This window comes from Phoxinus phoxinus, assembly GCF_949152265.1.
Source record: "Phoxinus phoxinus genome assembly, chromosome: 15".
Classification (NCBI taxonomy): domain Eukaryota; kingdom Metazoa; phylum Chordata; class Actinopteri; order Cypriniformes; family Leuciscidae; genus Phoxinus; species Phoxinus phoxinus.
The window spans coordinates 16,107,027-16,133,142 of record NC_136890.1 but is presented as its reverse complement, the minus strand read 5'-3'; the positions used below and the strand labels follow the sequence as shown (position 1 = coordinate 16,133,142).

General features: G+C 38.7%; 1 long non-coding RNA gene across 1 annotated transcript in view; it reads right to left on the bottom strand.

Moving 5' to 3' along the window:
- Positions 1–25,935, bottom strand: part of LOC307012155 — a 42,813-nt gene extending 16,878 nt beyond the window's left edge. The window contains exons 1-3 of the long non-coding RNA XR_013800575.1: positions 25,892–25,935; positions 25,660–25,730; positions 24,436–24,532 (exon numbers count right to left, since the gene is read on the bottom strand). This is a non-coding gene — a long non-coding RNA (uncharacterized lncRNA). The remainder of the gene's footprint in view (positions 1–24,435; positions 24,533–25,659; positions 25,731–25,891) is intronic.
- Between the last annotated feature and the right edge of the window lie 181 nt (positions 25,936–26,116).

Genomic DNA, 26,116 nt, shown 5'->3' with positions numbered 1-26,116 from the left:
GAACAGTTGAAGCAGGAGCGTATATTACCAGAAAATGATTGCGAATTATAAGCTTATAGGTCAGATGGTCCATACAAGATTCTATCTATATATCTAGGGGTTTTTGGACAATGGACAATCTTCACTGATTTTACATTCCATCAATAAGAAAGTGAAGGTTGAATGAACAGAGCAATAGCACACCTGCACATAAAATATCACTATTCACACAACATACAATTTTGGTGCGCGTCTTGCTGGCTCATCTGTCACCAGGACAGAAAGTCTTTGTTGTGTATCGAGAGCTTTATTATCAAAGGTAATGTCGCCATACCACCACACAGGGCGAAGTACATCCAACTGGAGTAACTGTTGACGCAAGAGGAAGCTGTCTGAAAGTGATGTCCAAGTACAAAACCGGATTGTATACAAAAAAAAAAAAAAGCCACAGCTGCCCTACTCACTGCAAAACTAAATGCACACCTTGACTCCCGTTTCCACCGAAACTGTTTGATGGTCAGTGATTGGGTTGCTATAGCCAAACCTTTGGTCACTCGTGTCAATGCCAAATGTTGGTTTCATTGGTGCCAACAGTGCAAATCTTGGGCTGTGGATAATTTGAAACATGTATTCTTTGATGAGTCCATCTTCACAGTATTTCTCACATCCGTGGGAGTTATAGTGTAGTGTAGCCCCAAAGAGTCTTAACACTCGGACTGTTGCTGCTCAGAGTGAAGCACAGGGGTGGATCAGTGATGGTTTGGCCTGCAATATCACAGTATTCTCTATACTGTGCTTGATGGGTGCATTACTTCCAATGACTACTGAACAGGACCATGTGAACCTAATAGTTCAAAAATTATACACTAAAGGGGGTGCCATGTATCAGCATGATAATGCACCAATACACACAACAAGACTTGTTACAGAATGGTTTGTTGAACATGAAAGTAAAGTTGAACATCTCCCATGGCCTTTACAATCATCAGATGCGAATATTATTGAGCCACTTTGGGGTGTTTTAGAGGAGCAAGCCAAAAAAAGTTTTCCTCCACCAGTATCACATTGTGACCTGGCCACTGTTCTGGAAGAGGAATGGCTCAAAATCCCTCTGGCCACTGCGAAGGACTTGTATCTGTCATTATCAAGATGAATTGATGCTGTATTGGATGCAAAAAGAGGCCCTACCATACTAATCTGTCTGTCTATCTATTTTTAATATTATTGTTATTATCATTTTAATTCTGAGGCAGAAGCGGGCTCCAATGAATTAAAGGGATACTTCAGGATTTAGCATTAAGCTTTGTATCAGTAGAAAACCTGCAGTATTTTCAAATTACCGTGCTTCCCTCCCTCATATCCCCCTGAGACGAGGGATTTATGTATTTTTTGTCTGTAAATGCCAGAGGCTAAAAACTACAGCCAGTAGAAGGCGCTAGATCCGCATGTTGTCAACCCGCCCATAGAGGGTGGGATCTCACTCACAGAATGTACAAATAGTGTCAGCCATCTTTTTTTGGAAGCTAAGCTAACAGGCTCTTTGGAGAAAGCCGAGTAGTAGGGATTACCATACATAATTTTTCCCCAGACATGTCCGGCCGGCGAAACCATCCAAAATGTCCAAGATTCGGCTTTTGCCGATAAAACGGCGTTGTTTAAGTTCCGAGTCAACTAGTAGCCTAGCCTAGTTGTTTAACTGCGCTCTTACCATAGGCGTGGCTTGGGAGTGGCCTCGTAGGGCAGCGAGGCAAGTGCATTCTGGGAGTTGTTGTCTTTCATCCACATGAGCCAAAAATATATTTTCTGGCTTTTCTCAGTCTAGAAGGCTCCAAATTAAAAAATAATTTCACATCTCTACTACATAAATGACCCTGTCACGGACTGGGTTGGTGAAAGGAGCGAGGACTCAAGTGCAGAAGACAAATGGGTATTTATTAACAAAATAAATAAAACAAAACTACAAACCAAAGCTCCCTGTGGAGGAAAACAAGACAGGCATCTGGCAGGAACAGGAAACACTAGGGCACATAGACAACGAACCAGCACAGGACTGCAAACACAGGGAGACCAGAGAATGTCTAATAAGGGGAGAAGGTTCACTCTCGCTACACTTCCGGCTTCTGACTGGTTGCAGTTCCACTCTGATTCCATATGAGGGCGCTCACAGGACGAGTGCAGAATGAATGGAGGTCTATGGAGCTATACCCCTCAAAATCCACTTTTCTCAAGATATAATTTTTTGTCTAGTAATTTGAATGTTGTATTCGAAAGGAGATGCAAAGAAATTGCACATTGCTGGGTGTTAGATTTTTTAGAGTCACTTATTTGCTTTAAAAAGTCTTTCAAAATGTCAATGACGTCATACACATCGTACGACCAGAGATACTGCTTTACGGCAATCCTTCAGTCACTGTGGTGCTTTCGCGCTCTGCACTTTCTTTTCTCTCGAGGCATCGCCAGCACAGCTGACACAGGTAAACACACGGGCTAGAAGAGTTTCTGCTAGAATACATTCTGTTCCCGCTTCAGATACCATGATGCCATCAAGCGGTATCTCTGGTCGTAACCAGTCCTTCACTGACCAATCAGCGTTCATTAGCAGAATGCTAGCGTGTTATGGGCAACAACAACTAAACCTGTAAGAAATCGAAAAGAAATAAGTACTCGTTCATTAAATTTTCGACCTATAACCCATGTTGAACTTGCCAAACCTACAATCAAATCTGAGATTTCTCAACGGCAATCGACTGAAAGGGACAAATTTAGCCGTCTAGCCCCATAGACTCCCATTCATTTTGCACTCATGGGCGATCGCCCCCAGTGGAACTCTGGTGGAACTACAACCAAAATTCGGTACAATAGGACTTAATAGGGAGTGAACAGGCTCTCCGTAGACGGGCTCTGGGGAGACTAAACAGGGAGCAAACAAAAGAGGGTAACGAAAAAAGCAGGTGGGGAAGATTAATCAATTATCAGGTAACGAGATGGGAGGGGCTAGACAATTGACAGGACAGTACATGGCACAAAAAAACACAAGACAAGCCATGTGCTCACAGTAAACCAGACTAGAAAAACACAGGACAAACTGGGAATGTCAGATCTCTGTCACCAACCAGAATATAACCCAGACCGAAGTTACAGAACCCTGACATTACTGGGGCGGTGTCGGCAGGGTGAGGCACTGGGGCGGCGCCGGAAGGGCGAGGCGCAGGGATCGGTGCCGGAAGGGCGAGGCGCTTGGGGATGGCCTCCAGGCCCTGTGGGATGGAGGACGCCTTCCTCCTCCGTTTACGAGAGTGCGGCAGTGCTGCAGCCTCTTTGGCCACCACTGGGGGTGTAACAGGGACAGTGGACAGCTCTGGGACAACCGAAGATGGGTCATCCGGGACCACCGGGCTTGGGACCACCGAAGTCGGGACCACCAGGCTTAGGACCACCGAAGTCGGGTCCTCCGGGACCACCGAAGTCGGGTCCTCCGGGACCACCGAAGTCGGGTCCTCCGGGACCACCGAAGTCGGGTCCTCCGGGACCACCGGCTTGGGACCACCAAAGTCGGGACCACCGGCTTGGGACCACCAAAGTCGGGTCCTCCGGGACCACCGAAGTCGGGTCCACCGGGCTTGGGACCACCGAAGTCGGGTCCCCCAGGACCACCGGGCTAAGGGAAGCAACAGGAGCCCTCTTCCTTCTGCACTGGCGAGTGCGAGACGGTGTGGGAATAACTGCCTCTGGGGTCTCTGCAGCTCCTTCATCCACCCCAGGATAGGAGACAGATGGGTCAGACATTTTCTTACTCCTCCCTCTCCACGAAGGGGTCATTGAAGGACCAGGGACTTGGCAGGTTGTGAGGTAAATGGGAGGTGGGCCAAGAGGCGGAAGACCACCCTCCCATCCGCGATGGTAAACATACCCCACAAACTGCCAGAATGATAGTATCCCCAACATTCCCATCTCCCAGGCAGACACAGGCTCATTGAGGCTGGTGTTGAATATGTCCTTTAGCTCTGTGTCGCTGATGTTGAGCCCCTCCGCTAAATACAGGAATTGGTAAGCAAGCTCCTTCACACTGTTCTCCCCTTGCCGAAGAGAAGGTTGCTACGTCTCTCCATCTGATGAGCGGAGGGGCAGGGAGATGGAAAAAGAAAAATACCCATTGTTTTGCTGAGTCCTCAGTTGGCTGGTTTGTCCTGTCACGGACTGTGTTGGTGAAAGGAGCGAGGACTCAAGTGCAGAAAACAAATGGGTATTTATTAATAAAACAAAACTACAAACCAAAGCTCCCTCTGGGGGAAAACAAGACAGGCATCTGGCAGGAACAGGAAACACTAGGGCACATAGACAACAAACCAGCACAGGACTGCAAACACAGGGAGACTAAATAGGGAGCAAACAAAAGAGGGTAACGAAAAAAGCAGGTGGGGAAGATTAATCAATTATCAGGTAACGAGATGGGAGGGGCTAGACAATTGACAGGACAGCACATGGCACAAAGAATACAAGACAAGCCATGTGCTCACAATAAACCAGACTAAACATAAACACAGGACAAACTGGGAATGTCAGATCTCTGTCACCAACCAGAATATAACCCAGACCGAAGTGACAGAACCCATGACAGACCCATTTTAAATACACATTCATCTTTCCAGAGGTGAAGTATCCCTTTAAAAGTACAATAAAAACATGTTGGTGAGATGCTTCCATGCATTAAAGATTTGTGCATATGGGATATGAAAGTAAAACACTGACATTAACATTTTGATTCTAAGCCCACAGAAACGTCATTGTTTTTTTGTAACAAATATTTAACATTTCCATATGTGTCTGAGTGTGTTTAAATTCAGAGACATTTTTCCCAGTCTTTTGCAATATAATTCTTTATGAATGGCAGTCAGTCATGGTTTTGATTTTAGATGTCCTTGTTGATTTAAACTGTTTAGAAATGGTTTTATTCCCCAAGAGAAAAGCGAGAGCCTTTAGTGGGCAGGATTAGTTCACTCACATGCAGACGAACAACACAAAACATGTGTTCCCCTGCAGTGTTCCATGACTGTCCTCTTTCCTCTTATACCCGGTAAGGACACAACTGGAGACAATTAGCAGAAAATGCTATGAGCAATATCATACTTAACAAACGGTCTTTTGTTTCCTGTTGTCTTTCCATGTCACAGACTATGTTCAGAGACACACTAACTACTTATAAATACTTTGCAGTATGCGTTATACTGTCTTATATGCGGGAAAATTTGTATTGTGAAAAACAATGCAAAAAGAAAAACATTTCAAAACAACAGTATACTTCTTTGTTGTCACATGACCACACTACTTTTGTTACATAATCTCATTGCATGTTTAATTCAGCAAGAGGTGTCCGATTAAATTTAGAAAAAATGTCTTACCATTTGAACTATTTTATGTTATATTTATAGTATATAGTATATGTACTATATACTGCCGCATACAGTAAGTAAAAAAAATGCAGTTATGTTTTACAAATGTACGGGTTGTTGTGATTCGAACGATCAGGCTAATTTTAGGGAGGACGGGTGTGGGTTTCCTGAGGATAGATGTCAGTACAGATGGAAAGGGGTCATTAGATTGTGCGTTTACTGCACCGCTGAATTTCACAGCGCTAAGGCAGGGGGAAAAAAATCATGTGTTGGATATACAGTACATGTAGTGGCAAATTCATACACCAAAGCCAAAGATCACATGTTACAGTAATGCATGAGATTCATGAGCCATTTGTCCTGATCTTATTGGAGAATCCTAGGGCATTCATGCTTCACACAAATAGACGAAAGTTCTGCTATCTAAACATTGAAACAGCAGTTTTGCTAGCCTGAGGCTTTGAGCAATGTAATCCTTGGATTTCTGACCATAACAATGACATGCAAACTAGGAAAGACATAAGTGTGTGTTTGGTTATACATGAACATGCAGGTCTATACAGTGGCGTCCAACTGTCTGAATACTATATTGTGATTTAATACTTTTTTCTTTACACATTGTATTATTAGCCTTACAATTTTACTGAAAAGTTAATAGAAACATTAAAATTAATTTTTAGAATGTCTTAGTAAACTGTCCCTCTTTTGCTTTAATGAAAACAGACCTCGAGCTGCATGAACCACAAGTTTGTGTATAACCTGTTCTCCATGTTTTGAACATCTTAAGCTACAATGGATGAAGAACATCTGATCATCTGTACAAAGAGGCACGTGATCAAATGTCACAAAGTGCTTATTTGCTTAATTAATAAACATAATAGTGCAGAATCTGAAATATTTAATTGATAATGACAAATAATGATGGCGAGTAGGCTTAGGCTATATCTGTGCCTTAACAAGGTCATAGAGCTCAGAGTTCAGAAGAGTCAATGAAGCGTCAGATGGGACTGCACGCTAGTTTTGGGCTCTTTTTAAAGGGGTTGATTTCGATAGAGGCAGTTCATTGATATTCAGGGATTTGACCTTTTAACAAGAGCGGGTCACTGAGGTTAAAATATAGCCACGCCTCTGTCCGGAAAGCTCTTCCTTCAAATGCACATCCATCCACACACACTTTTACTTTTTTCAGGCAAATTTCTCCCTATAATAGTAAAAAAATAAAGCAGCTGCCTTAAGTTTTTAAGTACAACCAACATGGGTGTTTAAGTCATTTCAACTGAAATTACATTAAGCCGACCTAAATTAGTTGAATCTTGTATAACTAATAAAAAAGTTGAAAATTGCTTAACTTATTTGATGAGTTAAAGCAATGTAAAATATGTTGTTAGCCTAACTAATTTATCATATATATTTTTTACAGTGTACCAATTAATAGTTTCAAACAGCAAGGATGCATTATTTAAAAGTGACAATAAAGACATTTATAATGTTACAAAAGATTTCAATTTCAATTAAATGTTCTATTAACAATTCTATGTATCAAAGAAGTTTTACAGTTACAAAAATATTAAGCAGCACAAATGGTTTCAGCATTGATAATGATAAGAAATGTTTTTGATCATCATCATATTAGAATGATTTCTGAAGTATCATGTGACACTGAAGACTGGAGTAATGACGCTGAAAATTAAACTTTACCATCACATTAGTAAATTACATTCAAATAAAAATCTGTTCTTTTAAACAGTTCAAAACAGATCAAATAAATGCAGCCTTGATAAATAAGAGACTTTTATATGGCACGGCAATCCTAGTATTACAAATACTATAATAATATGTATTCTACTCAAAAGTAAATATAATGTATTTTAATTCATTTTGAACTGTTATATAAATAAATTAATATATCCAATCAAACTTACTTTAGGCTACATCTCACCCAATCTCATTTGCGTAAGAAGTTAAGTAATGAATCTGCATTTTGGCGGAGCAGATATGCCCAGCAGCTGTCTGTTTTAAAGCAGAGACTAATTTTTCGCTTCTTTATTTGTTTATTAAAAGCCTACTTTAAAATATTGGGCCCTACTTTAACGATCTGAAACGCAAGTATCAAACGCGAAACGCAAGTAACTTCGTGGGCGGATCCCGGGGGCTGTTGCTATTATACCGGCGGGATAAATGACTCTTGCGCCCGACGCAAATCTAAAATGGTTTGGTCTGAAGTAGCTTCATTATTCATAGCGCAAATTCATTCCCTAATTTACCGACGTGCGTCTGTGGAGGGAAAAGTCCGCTGTGCTTACAGTAGGTGCAAAATAGGAATGATACATGTGTCGGTGTACAAAGTCACTTGCGCTGGGTGCAAGATAGGGCCCATTGTGTTTATAGGTTCACAAGTTCACACATACATATAATTAGAGGGAGTAAAGTTTAATTTGGCGTGCTGTCCGGGGGGTGGGCTCCGAGGTCGGCCCGAACCCAGAGTACTCCCCCCGTATGTAAGTGGGTTAGGACTACACTCAAAAAAATTACTCTTTGAATGAACATAAAAAAATCATGGAAAGGATTTCCACATGATTAACTTGCTTTATTTCAGCATTATGCAATTCTGTTATTCCAATTTAAAGTACTTACGTTGGGTCAACTTAATTTATTAAGGTTGATTCAATTTATTTACTATGGTTTGGCACAGCTTAATTTAATAGTGTCAGCCCAACTAATTTTAAGGTTTTTTGACATGATTTAAGTGTTTTTTATATTCAATCATACATTATTATTTCATTTCTTTTAGTGACACATAATTAAATCAATAGACTATAGCTATCTATTTGCTAGCAGTAGCACTTATTAGCAAATGCTAAGATTTGCATGCTCCTTCAACCAAAGCAGTTGTACGTAACTGAATCAGTCCACAGCCAAACAAAATGCTCCACTCTTCTCCACAATGGTAACCCACTGTAATTTAAATGATTCTAATAATTCCAATGTAATTGAACATTAAACACAATTACACACTATCAAGTCTTCCCCTTTTCTAATTTTCTCAAAAAAACATAAAATAACACTTAATTTTAACATTTATTCTCTCTCAATTTAACCATATGCAAAGCATGCTGGGAACTAACAAGCACCGCCCAGTTTCAGTTAATGCAACACAAATCATTCATGTAATCCAACACAAACAGATTAAGTAAACTTAAATTTTACATTTAAGCAGATTGAACACAATCAAATTAAGTTAGGGCAAAATGGCAGTCGGCGTCGCACTATAGCGCCACCCTCTGGATGTAAGAATTTTTTACTTAACATAAATGGTTTGTGTTTAGACAACGCGTTAGGATTTTGTACTGTTAAGATGAGACATAATTACGTGGACTTTAAAAGAAAAAACATTTCAAGTCAACAAACACAATTATTTTAAGTAAACTAAATATAAATATATTATGTAAAGTGCACAACCTTCCTAGTTCATTTTTTTGAGTGTAGAAGTGAGGAGAAGGGGTGGTGGATGGATCTTCAATACTTCAATATTATTACATATGGAGTTACACTCAGTGTGAATATGTAGGTTTTATATAAAGCAAATGCTTTTCAATGGTACTTTACATGCATACACAGACAGAAATTGTGTTGTCACTGTAATATTAGACTTTTCATCGACCTCCCTTCCTTTAGTTCAGTCTTTCTTTTTCAAATGCAACAGTACATGATACATTGCATAACATTTAACAAGTAAAATCTTGTTTCTTAAGAGATAATGTAAGAATAAATAAATAAAAGTGTAATTGTGATGTGAAGTCGCAATTATGAGAAATAAAGTCACAATTAAGAAATAGGGTCACAGAGAGAAAGCAAGAAAGAAAAAGATGTGAGGAGAGAGAATGTGACCTTCAATAAAGGAACAAGAAATCAAACAGAATCGTGTGATGGAAGTATGATAATAACGGAAGGCAAGCCATAACCCTTTGGCCTTCTGTAGTTTTATGTGCACAAATACACACTGACACATGTGCACACAACACACACTTTGGACTAACAGAGCTGGCACTAGTTAAGAGGAAACAGTAACAGCTGCTGCTGTGGCATCTGTGACTGGATTCCATTTTTCACATATTTCACTTGATTAATTCCTCCTCACAGTGGACACTGCAAACACACACACACACACACACACACACACACACACACACACACACACACACACACACACTTTTCAGCTCTGTAATTTAGACTGCTGACAGCTTAATTGCTGATCAAATGAAAAACCATCAAATTAAAGTATTAAAACTTCTTTTATTAAATCTGGTTGATTATGTTTTTGCCCTATCTTGTAAGTATTGTTTTACATAAGCCATGCATCGTACGTAACGTAGAAGCTTGGTTTTATTCATTAAACTAATGATATCATCTAAATGAACACCTGTTCAGATCTCTACAGTAATGCTTTATTCTGGCTAGTGCTCACTTGAATGGATAACCGACCTTGAAGGAGATGAGCTTAAACCTCGGTATAGACTCAGCTGTTGTGTCACATCAGCAATCCATTCCCATCCACAGGTGTCAGTTTAGCATATGTGCTTGCTTCTCCATTAAGATGAAAACAACACTCAATACCACTATTGTGAAGGAAGAGATTTGTAGAAAATGTAATGGGAGGTATTGTAATCTTCAATGTGGCAGCTGTAGGACGTGATGGTAAAAGCAGCGTCTTGTCTTATTGCTCTAAAATACACGTATTAGAATGATTTAAAGAAGCAAGATTTCTTCAATGATAATTTGAAATGTTAAAATGTATGCTTAGCCAATAATAATTGTTATAATTATATTCATATTGAATCTAATTAAAATAATGAAAATGGTATTATAAATATATAATTATAAATAATAAATGTAATAATAAATTTAAACTTTGTGGAAAACCACCCTGAAAATAAATTGGGCTGTTGCTTTTCAAAAGGAAGAAATGGCAGTTGCGACAGTCTTTTCTTCCCTATATCATGACATAGGGTGCGTCTCAATAAGCTTCTGTAACAGAGGTGTATAGACTACACTACGACAAAGATGAAAGTCAAAAGTCCTTAATTAATAATCCACAATGATTAAAGAAGAAGAAAACGACAGGCAAAGTAACAAACATCAAATATAGACAAGACAGGACAAAGATCTGAACAAAACAGGGAGTAGGCCTACTTATACTAGAACTACACGAGGGAACTAATGAGATAATTGATGGGCAACAGGTAAATAAAATGACTAAATCGAACACACGTAGAGTCAAAACACATAAGAAGAACATAAGAACAAGAACATAACCGTGACAGACAGCTCCCTATATAATTCAGTAGTCAGGGCACTGACCAGACCATTTAAGGGCTATTTCAATCGCAAAATCCTTCCAGTGCACTGGAATGTTCGCTCCCTAAAAAGTCCCACAATGCACCGTGAAAACCAGGGAGCATCGATGCTCACTGTCCCCTAAAAGGAAACAGTGCCTTAAAGGGATAGTTCACCCAAAAATGAAAATAACCCCATACTCACCCTCAAGCCATCCTAGGTGTATATGATATTCTTCTTTCAGACGAATAAGATCAGAGTTATATTAAAAAAATGTCCTTGCTATTGCAAGCTTTATAATGGCAGTGAATGGTCATTTCTGTTTTGAAGTCCATCAAAGTGCATCCATGATAAAAGTGCTCCACACGGCTCTGGGGGGTTAATAAAGGCATTCTGAAGCAAAGCGATACGTTCGTGTAAGAAAAAAATCCATATTCAAAACTTTATCGACTAAATTAACCAGCTTCCGGCAGATGGCCGTATGCAAATTGACTTACGCCAAAAAAGTAACACATGACGATGTAGGAGTAATTAATAATAATAATTTAATTATAATTTGTTACATTTATATAGCGCTTTTTCTGGGACCTCAAAGCGCTTCACATATGGAAGGGGGGGAATCTCCTCAGCCACCACCAATGTGCAGCATCCACTTGGATGATGCGACGGCAGCAATATTGCGCCAGAACGCCCACCACACACCAGCTTACTGGTGGAGAGGAGACAGTGATGAAGCCAATCAGTATATGAGGATTATTATGAGGCCATGATGGACAGAGGCCAAGGGGCAAATTTGGCCAGGATGACGGGGTTACACCCCTACTCATTTTCGAAGGACATCCTGGGATTTTTAATGACCACAGAGAGTCAAGACCTCTGTCTAACGTCTCATCCAAAGGACGTAGCATAAGCTTTGACGCCTCTCGCGGTTTAAACAAACTGGGCAACAAACTCAAGCTCCTCCGACATTTCTCTTTAAAAAATGTTGTTTTAGACTATTCTTATAAAGCTTGGAAGAATCAGGCCATATTTTAATATAACTCCAATTGTATTTGTCTGAAAGGAGAATGTCATATACACCTAGCTTGAGGGTGAGTAAATCATGGGATAATTTTCATTTTTGGGTGAACTATCCCTTTAACGAAAGTTCTGAAGTGCAAAACATAAATCATGTGAGCCAACTCACTACAAATAATGACACATGGTGTGTGTTTTTTTTATGCAAACGCTTATTTAATTATATTTTGTAACGTTTTGTAGTTTTAGTTCTATCACATATTTTGGTTCTTTTTTCATTGTTCTGGGTTGCGTTTCATCATTAACCAACTTTGGTCACAAGTTCCATTGAACTCTATTGGTAACTACGGGAGCTTGTGACCATATAGTTGGCTTTGGGAAATGAACCCCTGGTTTGCCTGAGTTCCCTGTGCTTATTAGGGTACGTTTACATGACAACAAACTGAGAAGTTTTTCGCGTAGAGACGACACCATTGTCAAAACGATCCCCATTCACACGGATCCGCGAAAACGACTAAAAACGCTGTATTCTGCAGCTAGCCCATTAGATGGAGATGAAACACTATAGATTGAACACATAATACGCATGTGCATGATGTCATCGTTTTCACAGATTTACGTTTTTTTTTTTGTTTATACAGAGACCCCTTTTAAAAACGTGCACTTTGAAACCCATTTTCAAATCGCCAAAACGCATAAAAAGTCTTCAGTTTTTAGTTGAAAACCACAGAAATCGACACGATTGGTCATCTTTCGTATGGGGAAGCCCAAAATCTTACAATTTGTACTAGGCATTAAAGATACTTTGATTGTGGTCATCTTTTTCATTCCTCTGACGGAGTGAGATAGCGTTCAATGTGGCTTCAGGCACTGATGCTTTGAAATGAGTAAATATGCTTAAATTACTTAAAGTTGAGGGTTCATCGAGAGTAGTATGTCAACACACCAAGACACGAGTCAAATCAACAGATATGACTTTCTTTTGTCTGTACAAAAGATGAGTCCCACTGATCCTCAAAATCATTACAGCTTCTGCCAAGGAGCGTTTTAACAGGTTCCAAGGACCACGGCTTACTTTTTAAATAAAACATAAACAAGGAAAATATCAAACCCATTAATCTTTCATTAAGCTAGCCTGGATAAAAAAGAATCGCTTAAAGTATCATTCGTTACCATCACTGCGAGAGCACATGCCCCCCTGCTAACTTCAAAGGCTTCCTCAAAGAAAAAAGAGAGGATAGAAAGAGTGGATGAGAGAAAGAGAGAGAGAGTCAGTTAGCTAGCTGTTCGCTACTTTGTGTTTGGCAGCGAACCAGCTTGTGGTCGCGTTTTTATCTTCTGAGAGAGAGAAAGACAGAGAGTGAGATTGTTAGCCTCGTAGGAACATTATCAAGACAGTTCCTTATAACACACACCCACTATAAACAAAGCACAGCATATAGAGCCCAAAAGCAAAGACAAGCTGTCTGCCAGTGCCACCATAGCAATATAGAGCTATTCATGTTAGAAACCATGATCTTTTATTGCTTTGGTGACCTGCATATTTTACATATGCATTTGTTTAAATTGTATGTACAATTACACATTGTGTTCATTGAGTACTTCATGCGACTGTGTGTGTCTTTAATTTGCTGACCTCATTTCATACCTTTTGTTATAGTTTCCTGTCTTAGCTCCACCTCTTCCCTTTTGATTTTGATTTCCAATTAGGAGAGATCCTTTTTTTGTTTTCATTAAGCTTGTGACATGCAAACTTTGTTGTAAACAAAGTTAGAGAAGTGCCTTTGGAATAAACCCACAAATTCTACCCCGCTACCTAAATAAATTCAACCGGACATCGATACAAAGTGCACATTTTGTAGATGCACAGCTTTATCTTCTTCTTTTTTTAATCTTTGACTTTAATAAAGTTCCACATGCGTAAGTGTAAATTCTCTAATGAAAAAAAAAAAAAACATTTTATGGCATGTCTGAAAAAATAATAATATATATATATTCGTATTTATTTATTTATGTTTGTTTGTATGTTCATTCATTCCCCTTAAACTTCCATGCAACAGAAAGAACGAGAACCAAACAAAACTTCTCAGTACATACATTGATATTTATCTTTTGCATGTCTGTTTATTAAAATTAAAATGTATATTTTGTTACATCATATTGTAATTCTGTTTGCTATTGATATTGTATTAATTTAAAATCCTTTATATACAATTTTTTCTCTTGTTTTTATCTTATTTTATATGGCCCTTTTTGGGTTTTGATCACAAATTCTGATTTGTCTCATAAATGGAAAGTTGACATCCACGACTCACCATTTATTCTGATAAGTCAAAGAGTTATTTCTTTTTTTTTTTTTTTAAGAAAACAATCACGTTTTCTCAATCACTGTTTACTTAACACTATAACTCAGACTTAAATTTTGCCTCTAGAGCAGCTCTCTCTCTCTCTCTCTCTCTCTCTCTCTCTCTCTACAGTGCTTGCCTTTGAACCTTTGTCTCCATGTATCATTAAAAATGTAAATCAGACCCCCATCCTCACATGACTCTCACACGCCTCTCAACATGTTATGCGTTGCAGCTGTAATGGACTGGAAGCTGGGTTTCTTGCTTTGATTTGGCTCACAGACCGGAGAATGGGCAAACGCTTCAGCTATCACACCTGTGCCAGTCTGATACGAGCTGCTTGGAGTGCCCGCTTTGTAGCTGTGCCAGACTGGGAGACATTGGGGCTCGTGCAGCAATCGTCCGTGCTGGTAAAACGGGTCAGGTTATGATGATCCTTGGGTGCCAAGTGGAGCAAAAGTGAAGTATGATGTTCACTGGATGAGTTGTTATCCATGTTAGGCATTTTACAATGTGAATTTAGCAAGTCTTTTTTAAGTGTCAGTTTACATTACAGTCATCATATAAGACATGAAGCATACTTTATTGTAAATATCAGTGTTGGTGAGTAACTAAAGTAGAGATGCTACTAACTTGCTGTGTAGCACTACCAAACTAATTTGTTTTAATGTCACATTACCAGGTAATCAAGCACGCTCTCTCTCATATGTAGTGCTTGTCAGTCATTGAATCGGTTCATTCTAAACAGTCCTCTCTCTCATTTATCTTTGAGAGGCCCAACTCATTCCAGTGATTTGGTTCATCCTAAACTGTCCTCTCTCATATTGAACAGTTCGATTCATTCTCGTAATTAAGTTCGTCCTAAACAGCCCTCTATCTCTCTCATATGGAATTGAACAGTCTGATTCATTCTAGTGAATTGATTCGTTATAAATGGTTCTCTCTCTCACTCATTTATTGTTGGCAGGTCCAATTTATTAATATTGAATCAGTTTGCTCTCATATAGAATTGAGAAGGGCGATTCATTCAAGTGATTTGGTTCCCCCTATACCAGAGTTGTTCAATCCTGCTCTTGGAGGGCCAACGTTCAGTACAGTTTATCTCTAAACAGCTCCAACACTCTTGCCTGGAAGTTTCTAGTGAGTCTGAAGACCTTGATTAGCTGGTTAAGGTGAGTTTAATTAGGGCTGGAGCTAAACTCTGGCCCTCCAGGAGCAGGTTTGGACACCCCTGGTATAGGAAGAACCAAATCATTTGAATGAATTTGTGTTCTCAATTATACAATATATGAGACCAAACTGATTTAATATGAATGAATAGGCTTTATGCCAAACATCACATGAACAATCAGGAAAACAGGTCTCATTGCATCCGCTGAAAAAAGTGTTAACAGGAGTAAGAACTGACAGCAATATCTAACACTTTAAAGGTAATCAACTAACCTAGCTAGTTTTTTTTATTGTTTCGTTTTATTCTATTTAAATATCGAAATGAGAAGAAGAAAAAATTAAAAACTTTTTGATATCAATCTGCATGTGTGGACATTGGTTATGCTCATCCTTGCTCGCTCCTTTGAATGTATGTTGAGGAAAACGGCTCTATATTTAACGAAGCACATGCGAATGAGTGACCAGAATCGGAAGCGATGCAACCTGTTTAACAGAATACAGAAGTTTGTTGCGCATAACCCCCATTGGACTTGTCAACAATATGAGTGAGAGAGAGTTCCGTTTATGAAGAATTGATTCACTAGAATGAATCAGACTGTTCAACGCAATATGACAGAGAGGATCTGATTAGGACAAACTGAATCACTAGAATGAATTTAGACTTCACAATGTTATATGAGAGAGATTCATTTATGACGAATCGATTCACTAGAAGGAATTGAACTGTTCAATATGAAAGAAAGGACAGGTTAGGATGAACCGAATCACTAGAATGAATCAGACTTCACAATGTTATATGAGAGAGAACCATTTATGATACAGCGATTCAATAGAATGAATCGAACTGAAGAGGACATTTATTAGAAAGAGGACAGTTTAGTTTCTCTCAATATTGCTTTCACAAATGAATTGATTCACAAAAGCGGTATTCTTTTTATGATTAAAAAAAGTCACAGTTTAGGGATTTTTTAATAGCAATATTTAGTTAATCTTTATGTCTTATAAATGTATGAAGTATATTAATCAAAGTTTGTATCAATAAAAAACAGTTTGGATCATATGGATTTACTTTTACAATTTATTTTTGTACTTGATGTGTGGAAGTTTTGGTTTCATGGACTTTTGATGGATAGACAAAAATGTGAATAGGCCTACTCCTTTTATTGTAATTTCATTATTTCAAGTCTGATGTTGTAACCAGAATTGTTCATTCATTCAAAAAAAACCTCATTATTTACTGTATATGATGTTGTACATAATAAAAAAAGGTTACATAGCTCTTTAAATCTTTATACCAGTCATATTAATAAAACTATGATGCAAAACACTCCCATATACAAACTTTAAATAAAAGCATGTTTTCGTATGCGGTTTCAAATGAGGGGGTTGAGGGAGTGGACTCATCAGAGCTCACTGGATATTTCCTGTTTCTGATGGAGCTGAAAGAGGAAAAATGTTTTTGTGATTGACGCCTAGCCTCCTTTTCAACACTATGCAACACTATGATTAGCTCAAGAATGTGTTCGGTTTAGTCTTGGTTGTGTCGGATGGTTTTTGGTAGTTGGATGCGTGAAAGGAGGGAAACGGAAGGGTGCTGAGATTTAATGAGATTCTGGAACAGTGGGGGAGATGGTTTTAATTACTGCTGAGGACTCGTCCGGAGGGGTGGAGGAGATGTGTGTGTGTGTGTGTGTGTGTGTAGGGGCTTTGCTGTGTGTCTTAGGGTGGGAGTTCACACACTGCTACAGGAGCATGCTGAGATCTACTGCCTTTGATGCTCACTTCTCTGTGGCCTTTCTCCGCTCTCTCCCACACTTTTTTCCTCTTTTGCCCTGTCCTTCGTACCCTGTCTCCTTACAGCTCGTTGTAACTGCACACAACTTTGTTAGGGCCATGGTTTGGACTGAGAGAAGAGACATAAAAAGGCTTAACTTCAATGACCTCCAAGTTTCTGTCAGTACTTTGTGGGGGACAAGAGAGAATCTACTGGTTAAATATACAGTTTAAAAAACTTGTCAAAAAGGGCTTGTTATATGTTGAAAAGACTATAGCAGCTCATGGGGTGCTGGTTATCTTAGCTATAGCTTTACCAGCAAGTATTTCTTAATCAACCAGCTTCACCAGAAAGATTATGCTGGTAAATATTTTTGCTGGTGAAAAGTGTGACTCGAAACCACCTCTAACCATTATAAACCAGTCTGAAAATGCTGATCTAAGCTGGTATTTTCAGATGGGATGGAACTTAAAAGGTTTCAAATGTAGAAGCACAAACATTTTCATGCTCTGAAGGCGTATTTATACCATAAAATTTCAAAATGGCATGTCCACATGAGCCATAAATCAAGGCTAAAAATCCAGTGTGTCATTTCAGATGAATCAAAGTGAATCAAACTGTCTCCTGCAGTACAAAAAGCTCCTAAACAATCTAGCTGACAGTTGATTCATGTGAATTGGTTGCGTAGTTCAGTCCCAGTGCCCTCAGCAGGAGTCTGTTGCTACGCTCCGTCCCTCTGTTCCCCTCTGCCGCCCAACTGTGTCCCCACTCTTTTGTTGACTTTGAAAAAAGATCACATAGCTTCCCTGCTCAGCGTGGGGGGAACAAGAGAGAGGAGGGGGGCACGGCAGGGCTCCGCTATGGTCAACATGAGATCCTCCATCCTAAGCAAAAACTCGCACTCCTTCCCCTCTACACAAAAGAACAACAGTGAAGTAAGCTAATGTTTGTGCATGCGGGCCTCTATTTGAGGTTAGAGATACCAGCGTGGATAGGATCTCATTAGGCACTTTCAGTGTTTCATCAGACTCACCAATCAGGTTCTCAAGTTCTGAGGTCACATGTCTTGAACGTTTGAATTGGAGCAAGCGGGTAAAGGTTTGGATAGTTAGCACTGAACTGTTAGCTCCTGCTGGTAGATGTAGTAACTACATCCTCTGGTACTAAAGTATCTTATTACATCCTGTTTTATGATGAACATTATTTTGCAAGAAACATTTGACTCTGCATGCATCTCTACTCTACATTGTATTCTACATATGTGGGGGGTATGTATATTTGCTTTTTGAATAATAAATGTTTTTTGAGCACCAGATCAGCATATTAAAATGATTTCTGAAGGATCACGTGACACTGCAGACTGGAGTAATGATGCTGAAAATTCAGCTTTGCCATCACTGGCATAAATTACATTTACAGTATAAACATATTAGAATAGAAAGAGTTATTTTCATTAATAACATTTCACAATATTGTGTTTTTTACTGTATTTTTTATCAAATATATTATACAATAGTTAGTAAATATTTTAGCTTTTTTATGCTGCTTCGTGTCAATTTTGCAGATTTTCTAATACAAAGAAAAGGGAATATTCTCTCTGTTTGTGTTTAAGCTTAACAGGGGTTTTGAACTTTTTAGATCAAACTCACCTGCCAATAAATTTATAGTAATCCTGAAGCTTGATTAGCTTGTTCAGTTGTGTTTGATTAGGGTTGGAGCAAAACTCTGCATGAAATGGACCTTGAGGGCCAGAGTTGAGAACCCCTGGCTTAAAATTTAAAAGACAAATGAACAAAAAACCTCCTCAAACCATGTTTGTTTTCCCCCGAGGGATGTAGGCACCCGTATCAAAAAGACTTAACCCTTTCTACTTTTGGCAGATGTTTTTGGACTGACATGGAGTTACCCTGTTTCTCAACAGCAGCTATTATTAAACAATGACATAACTGATCTCAGGTCAACCTAAATAGGGCATGAACACTCTAAAACAGGGCGACCTTCTCTGGTCTTTATCTTACACTCCCCTATTCTCAACGCATTCATCCTGCATGCCCACAGACCCAGAGCTGGTCAAGGGCACAGTGCTGTCTGGCCTTGATATAATTTATCAAGTGTGAAGGAAGTAGCATGTGCCAAGAAAAACATATCTATCTACAGTTGAGGAAAACGTGCACTTGGGCAAGCGGGCCTGTCTTTTGTTTGTGTGTATGATTAAAAACATTTCAGTGGGTAGAACATAAAGACCGATAATTGCCTTATCTGTGAGTGCAACCCACATTGCAAATCCACCCCCCAGTGGTAAAAGCCAGCAGGACATTTTCATTAGCTGAAATATATTCTCAGATAGAACAACATCTAAAGTGAAGCTGTCTGAAGCTGCTATAACATGGAGCGGATTACTGTGGGGTTCTGTCAGAGAGCGCAGCTTGCTTCTCTTCCCCCCACCCTTACTCTTCTTCACTTTATATTGAGTGTTGCTAATCAGACTGACACCCTGAATGTGCGGTGATAGCTGAAATCTGTCATAACTGATCAGTTTCATCCTCAATTGGGTTGTTAGTATTGCAATCACACTAGCAGGGATTGTAGCAACAGCTAAAACTGATTCCTAGACATATAGATTTGATGTATTGCTTTAGCATTTGAGCTAATGCTGCTTCTTTAAGGTGCACTCATTATATTTCCCCTCTGAAAAATGTTACTTATAAAGAAATAAATAGTTTTTTTTTTTTACTTCAAAGCTACACTGTGTAGGAATTACTCCCATCTAGCGGTGAAGTTGTATATGACTACCAACTGAATATTACTTTAGTCCCTCCAATTCCGAAGGTGTTTTAACTCCTACGGTGGCCATATTATTTCAAATCTGCCGGCAGTCGCGAGTAATCTCCCCCTCACATTCGTCATGGTGCCACTGAGTGTAAAAACGCAAAAGCCGAAGTTTGAATTTCTAGGTATGTCCTACCTGGAATGTCCTACCTTTGGCTAATGTATTTTCAAGATGGAGGCGCAACATGGCTTCCGCCATTCGAGCAGCTCACCCGTATGTATTATAAATAGCAGATTCTACGCTTACGAGAATACTTGATTAGTTGGTATAATTACACATTAATGAGCACATATAATTTTGAAAGAACAAAGTGGTTTTTGCTCAGTATCAACTTAAAAAATGACTTCAAAAATAATAGTATTTTTGAAATATGAATATTTGAGATGAAATGAAGACCCCAGTCATATCAGCAACCTAATAAAAGCCGTTTTGTTTTACATGGAGCGGGTCTCCTTATGGTGGCACCAGCTGAACACCAGCTAACCATCCTGTTGTTGCATGTTTTCCTTTGGTGGATTTAATTAATTAATTCTGACTGCAAATAGAGTATTTCTTCAAAGACATTGGTAACCAAAAACGTTTGCTTTTGCTTTCCGGTTCGTCAACGTGGCGAATCCACCTGACAAACTTGAATGCACTGCAAAATCGTGTAAATTCCTATTCCTATTGAAATAACTGGATTTCGCCCACAAAAATTCACCAAACAAATGTGACCGCACTTTAAGATCGACAAAAAATTACTGAGAGCAGCTTTAAGAGTATTCAAAATCAGTCAAAACTGGATTGGTCCTCTTCTTTTCCACATTTTGTAAATTAATTGAACTGCTCATATGACATCAAATTTAAAATACCCAACGTCAGGTAAAGGGATACACACACCACACCATCATAATTTGTGTAACAAAACAAAATAAATTTATTTTTTGTTATATATCATGGTGCTACGTATAAAATGTATACATAAAGTTGTTTTCCTCTATAGTGTACATACAGTAGATGTAATGTGATTTATTGAAAGCAATGTGATTCTTTGTATCTAGTGCCTTACAATTACTGACATAGTGACATTACAAGTAACTTTCAGAAGAAAATGTGCTTTTAGGGTCATGCTAACATCCATCAAAGTAAAGTCATTTAATTCAACCAAAAGCATGGTGAATTAACTGAACTTGGACATATTAAGAGTGTCCATTGTAGTCATCAGCTTCTAGGAGGATTTTTATCTCAAAGGCCATTTGTTTCCACTTATTAGTTCAAAGAATCCCCTTCATGTTGGTCATTGCTGTTCAGCATGAAGATAATGCAGTAATTTAGTATTTTTTTATAGATTAAAGGCATGGAGCATTTGGCTTATCTATCAAATTTTGCCCTTTTTCCATGTATTTTTCCTTAATTTTGAGAGGTTTTGCTTATTTGAGAAATGGAGCATTTGATCACACTGAGCTTAATATGGATTAGGAAAGGAAAAAGGATGATGTCTGTGTTTTATTCTGCATAACCAGAGTGCCTGTACCTACAATGTTTATACTGTATGTGGATCAAATTAATAGCTTAAAATATTTACATAAATATTACATCCATATTTTCAGTTTTCCTTTTTATTTTTGATTAATTTTGCTATGTGCTTTTGTCAGTTTTATTAGTCTTCGTTTTTTTAAATAATACATAGGAATTTATTTCAGTTCCAGCTTTAGATTAATGCATTTGGCAAGCGCTTTTATTCAAAACAACTTAATATTGCATTCACGGTACACATTTGATCAGTTCTTGGTTTCCCTGAATCAAAGCCATGACCTTGGCGTTATAGCGCCATGCTTTACTCTTTGAGCTACATGATGTTTTTGTTAGGTTTAAGTTCCTATTTATTTCTAGTTTAAAAATGCTTCAACTTAAACTTTTTTTAGTTTGTTTTAAAGGCAACCTTTCTTAATTTTTTTTGCATTATTTTATTAAACAGATATATCTCTAATACTGTTAGTTTTAGATAATAACCCTACTGATCAGTTTGTCATCATTGGACCAGTGTGCATTTTATTTCAGCAGAGAGATCACTAGGGGACTAGGGATATTGAATATATGTGTTGGTTTTTTTTTTTTTTTTTAGGCAAATCTGGCTGACTAGTGTCATGGGTTGCCATGTAGTTAAATCCCAAAGACAATGCGTGATGCAGAATGACCCAATTACTTTTAATGAACACAAAGATATATAACACTACACATAAGTCACATAACATTGATGAGAGACAATGAATAGTGGAGAACTGGGGGCTTAAATATGCTGAGGATGATAACCAATGGAACACAGAACAGGAGGTGCATTACCTAAACTTTCTATCTTAAAGGGATAGTTCACAGAAAAATGAAAACTCTGTTATTAATTACTCATCCTCATGTAGTTCCAAACCTGTAAGACTTTCGGAACACAAATGGATATCTTTTTGATGAAATCTTCAAGTTCATAAAGAGATCATAAAACTAATCCATATGAATTCAACGGTTTTTAGCCCAAATTTTCTAAAGAGACGCGATTGCTTTTTATGATGAACAGATTGAATTTAGGGTTTTATTCACATACCATTTATCAACACAAACATCAGTTGTGGTAAATGGAAGTTAAATTATTTTTGCTTGAAGTGCAAGAACCAATGAGGTTCATTCTCTGGTGTTTAGCAGAGCTTCAGCAAGAACCAATGAGGTTCATGAGGTTCATTCTGAGGTTCATTCTCGTGTTATGCAGCACGTATGAGCTTCTGCAAGAACCAATGAGGGTTGTTCTTGCACGTCAAACAGGTTCAGTTGAGGTTCTGTATATGTTCGCTGATCAATGTTTATATGTGAGTAAAAGCCTAAATTAAACCTGTTCATCATATAAAGCGGTCGAGTCTTCTCAGAAAATATGGACTAAATCGTCCTATTCATATGGATTCGGTTTCGATCTCTTTATGAAATTTTTGAAGCATCAAAGTTTCAGTTGCATCAATGCCATCAGCCATCAATGGAGGGACAGAAAGCTTTAAGATTTCATCAAAAAAGATCTTCATTTGTGTTTTGAAGATGAACGAAAGTCTTACAGGTTTGGAACGACATGAGGGTGAGTAAATGACAGAATTGTAATTTTTGGGTGAACTAACACTTTAAATGCAGCTTTATGCACACTGCAGTGACCAGTAATCTGCAGCTAATGGAGCAATTTGTGCTCTTTTTTTCCACTTAGTAAAGCACATTCTACAAACATTGCAGTCTTCTGTACGTTTACTACAGACATAACACCACTTATTATACGCAATTATACGCAAGTCGAACGCGATAATCCACAAGAAAACTGAGTGTAACGTAAACTGACGTCACTGCCATTTTATGAAATGAGTTGCCTCACGTGATTCAAGTTAGCTTTTTCCAATGGTAGGAGCCACAGACCCTCTCATCTCCCAATAATTGATTAATAATATAATACTGAGTAACTGAAGAACGTCTAATTCAACTGGATTGATTCAAATGTGAATATGTGATTTCTGCGACAGGGTTTCAGACAAGATTACCGCTAATTTCCATAACTGACATAGTCATAGCTTTAGATAAATCACCTGGCTTCATTTGCACTTTGGTGGGACAACTTCAATCCAACATTCCTGTGTCTTTCCCTATCTTACTTTTGGACTGGTTTGGGGCCTGCGGGGCATTCATCATCCCACCAGGCAGGGGGCACCTTTACTCTACGCCTACTGCTGCTCACACACTCTCCTCTGTGCTTTTCTTCTTAGCGCTTTTATTTTCACTCCTCTTTAAGGTCTTGCCTTTTTGCTGTGTTTTGAACATTTTAGGATAAGTGACATATACAGTGCATTATGTCTGCTAGGTCTTCAAATCAAAGTGTACTGTCCCATTTTACACACTTGCTAACTCTATGTCTAATTAGAATATAGATTAATAATATGTTATGCACCCTTACTATGTTTTTAAAGGGATACTTCACCGGTGGAAAGATGAATGTGTATTTAAATTGGGTCATGTATGTAGTAGAAATGTGAAATTATTTTAGAAGTTGGTGCCTTCTAGACTGAGAAAAGCCAGAAAATGTACGAGGTACCAAACGATTTGTTTATTTAAAACTGCCTTTAAGCATTGTTTTTAATCTCACTTATAAACTTCCATCTCCCTTTCCCATCAATCCAAAAATCAGCTGGGCAAGCTATATACTAGACATATAATAGACAAAAGAAACACAAAATAAGGATTTTATTTCGTTATTGCACATTTTTATATGAAATTAAACGGATATTCTTATTTTACCACTTCCATTAATGACTATCACACTACCAATGTTATATTTAGCCTCTGTTTAGAAGCGTTTCCCTCTTATTACACACAACAAAGGATCAAACTACATTATTATAACGGGTTTAACATTAGGCTGTTCGTGGGTTTGTAATGCGCTACTAATTTTATCCAATTACCTATAATTTATCAGATAACGTCCCCTAAAACTACTAATTTAGATAAGATAATCAACAATAATCAACTAGCATGCTTTAATACACAAGTTAAATTGATTCAGATGTACTGATAATATACAATCTTATTCTTTAAACGTCTTACCTTTTAAAAGGGCATCACAAACGGTCTGTTCTGCTGGAACTCTACGGCGCGGCTGCTACTTCCGGGAACGATTGAGAGGCTCCACGAGCCGCCATTGCTGTAAAAAAAACTTTCCATTAGAGTGAATGGAGTTGTTGCAACTCTCTCTCTATGTGGCTCTGGGTCACCCCTACTACTCAGCTTTCTCCACAGAGCAAGAGCCATAGACAGTATATAAGATGGACACAGCGACCCCATAGGTTTCAATTGATAAAAGTGAAGCACTCACTTCCTGATGGCTGGGCGACCTGCGCAGGCTCAAACTGAGCTTGACGACGTAGATGTGACGTGAGCAACCTGTCTGACAGTTGTTAGTCTTCTAGTAGCTGTGCCGAGAGAAATCTGAATCATTCCCTTCCAAATCTTGCAGAGACGGAGAGCGTGAGCTTTAGCTGTCCATGAGCTAGCAGCAGGAGCAACTTTATCACTCTCTATGGGCTTCTCCCTTGACTTTATGCCTCCACGTCCCCCCGATTGCTTGTGAGCTTCTCTGCCTGTCTATACGGTAATTTCTCAACTGTGCGACAAAGAGTCGAGTGGTTATGACGCAATCGTTAGCGTATTTTTACAAAATCGGCTTCTACAGGGCCATAACGTAAGATACAAGGTAATGGAGCCTTTTATAAATTGTCGTGTTTCTTTAGAAATAAATAATGGACAAATGGAGTCTTTAAACGCCTCAGATGTAAAGTTATTCGCTGTCAAAGTGACGCCAAAATGAATGGGAGTCAATGGAATGCTAACAGCAGGGGATGGTCTGCTACAATGGCGGCCCCCAGGGAAGCATCAGTTTCCGGCGGATGGATTACCCCCTTGGCAAGAGCCTGTTAGCTTAGCTTAAAAAAAAAGATGGCTGACACTATTTGTACATTCTGTGAGTGAGATCCCACCCTCTATGGCCGGGTTGAAAACATGTGGAACTAGCTCCTTCTACTGGCTGTAGTTTTTAGCCTCTGGCCAGGAAAGCCACCGATGACGCAAAATTGGGATTTTTGCGTCATCTGAGGATTTTTTCTAGACAAAAAATACATAAATCTCTCATCTCAGGGGGACATGAGGAGGTGAAGCAAGGTCATTCGAAAATACTACTGGGTTTCTACTGATACAAAGCTTAATGCTAATTGGTGAAGTAGCCTATCCCTTTAATATCTCTTCTGTTTCAGGTTATACATGTATTAAACTTACATCTTCAAGATACTGTTGGGGGAGTTGGGGAGCCACTTGAAGCCAAGGAACATCCGGCAGTGGTCTTCTCTCTCAAATCAAACGAAAGAAAAATCATTAAAAGAGATCGAAGCTGTCCTTTTTTCACATATAGCATAAAACTGTACCATACAACTTGTATTGCCAAAAAAATTAGGGGAAAAAACCTTCATTACTATGACTATTTCCAATGTGTGAGTTTGTGTGTACTCACTTGGTGACATTAATCTACTGTATCTTGTGGTTGTTGTTGGTAAAATAGATTTAGCTGTCTAGCTGAATCCCACTGGTCTGAATCACTAATCATTCTTAGATCTTGACATGAAAGCCAACCATAGATCTGCCTCCAAAATGCCCTTCAAGGTGCCAAGTTCCCAGTCCAAAGGATGAGGGTGCGAAACTGATAGACGAATAGACGAGGGTGTGAGGCTTGTCTGGA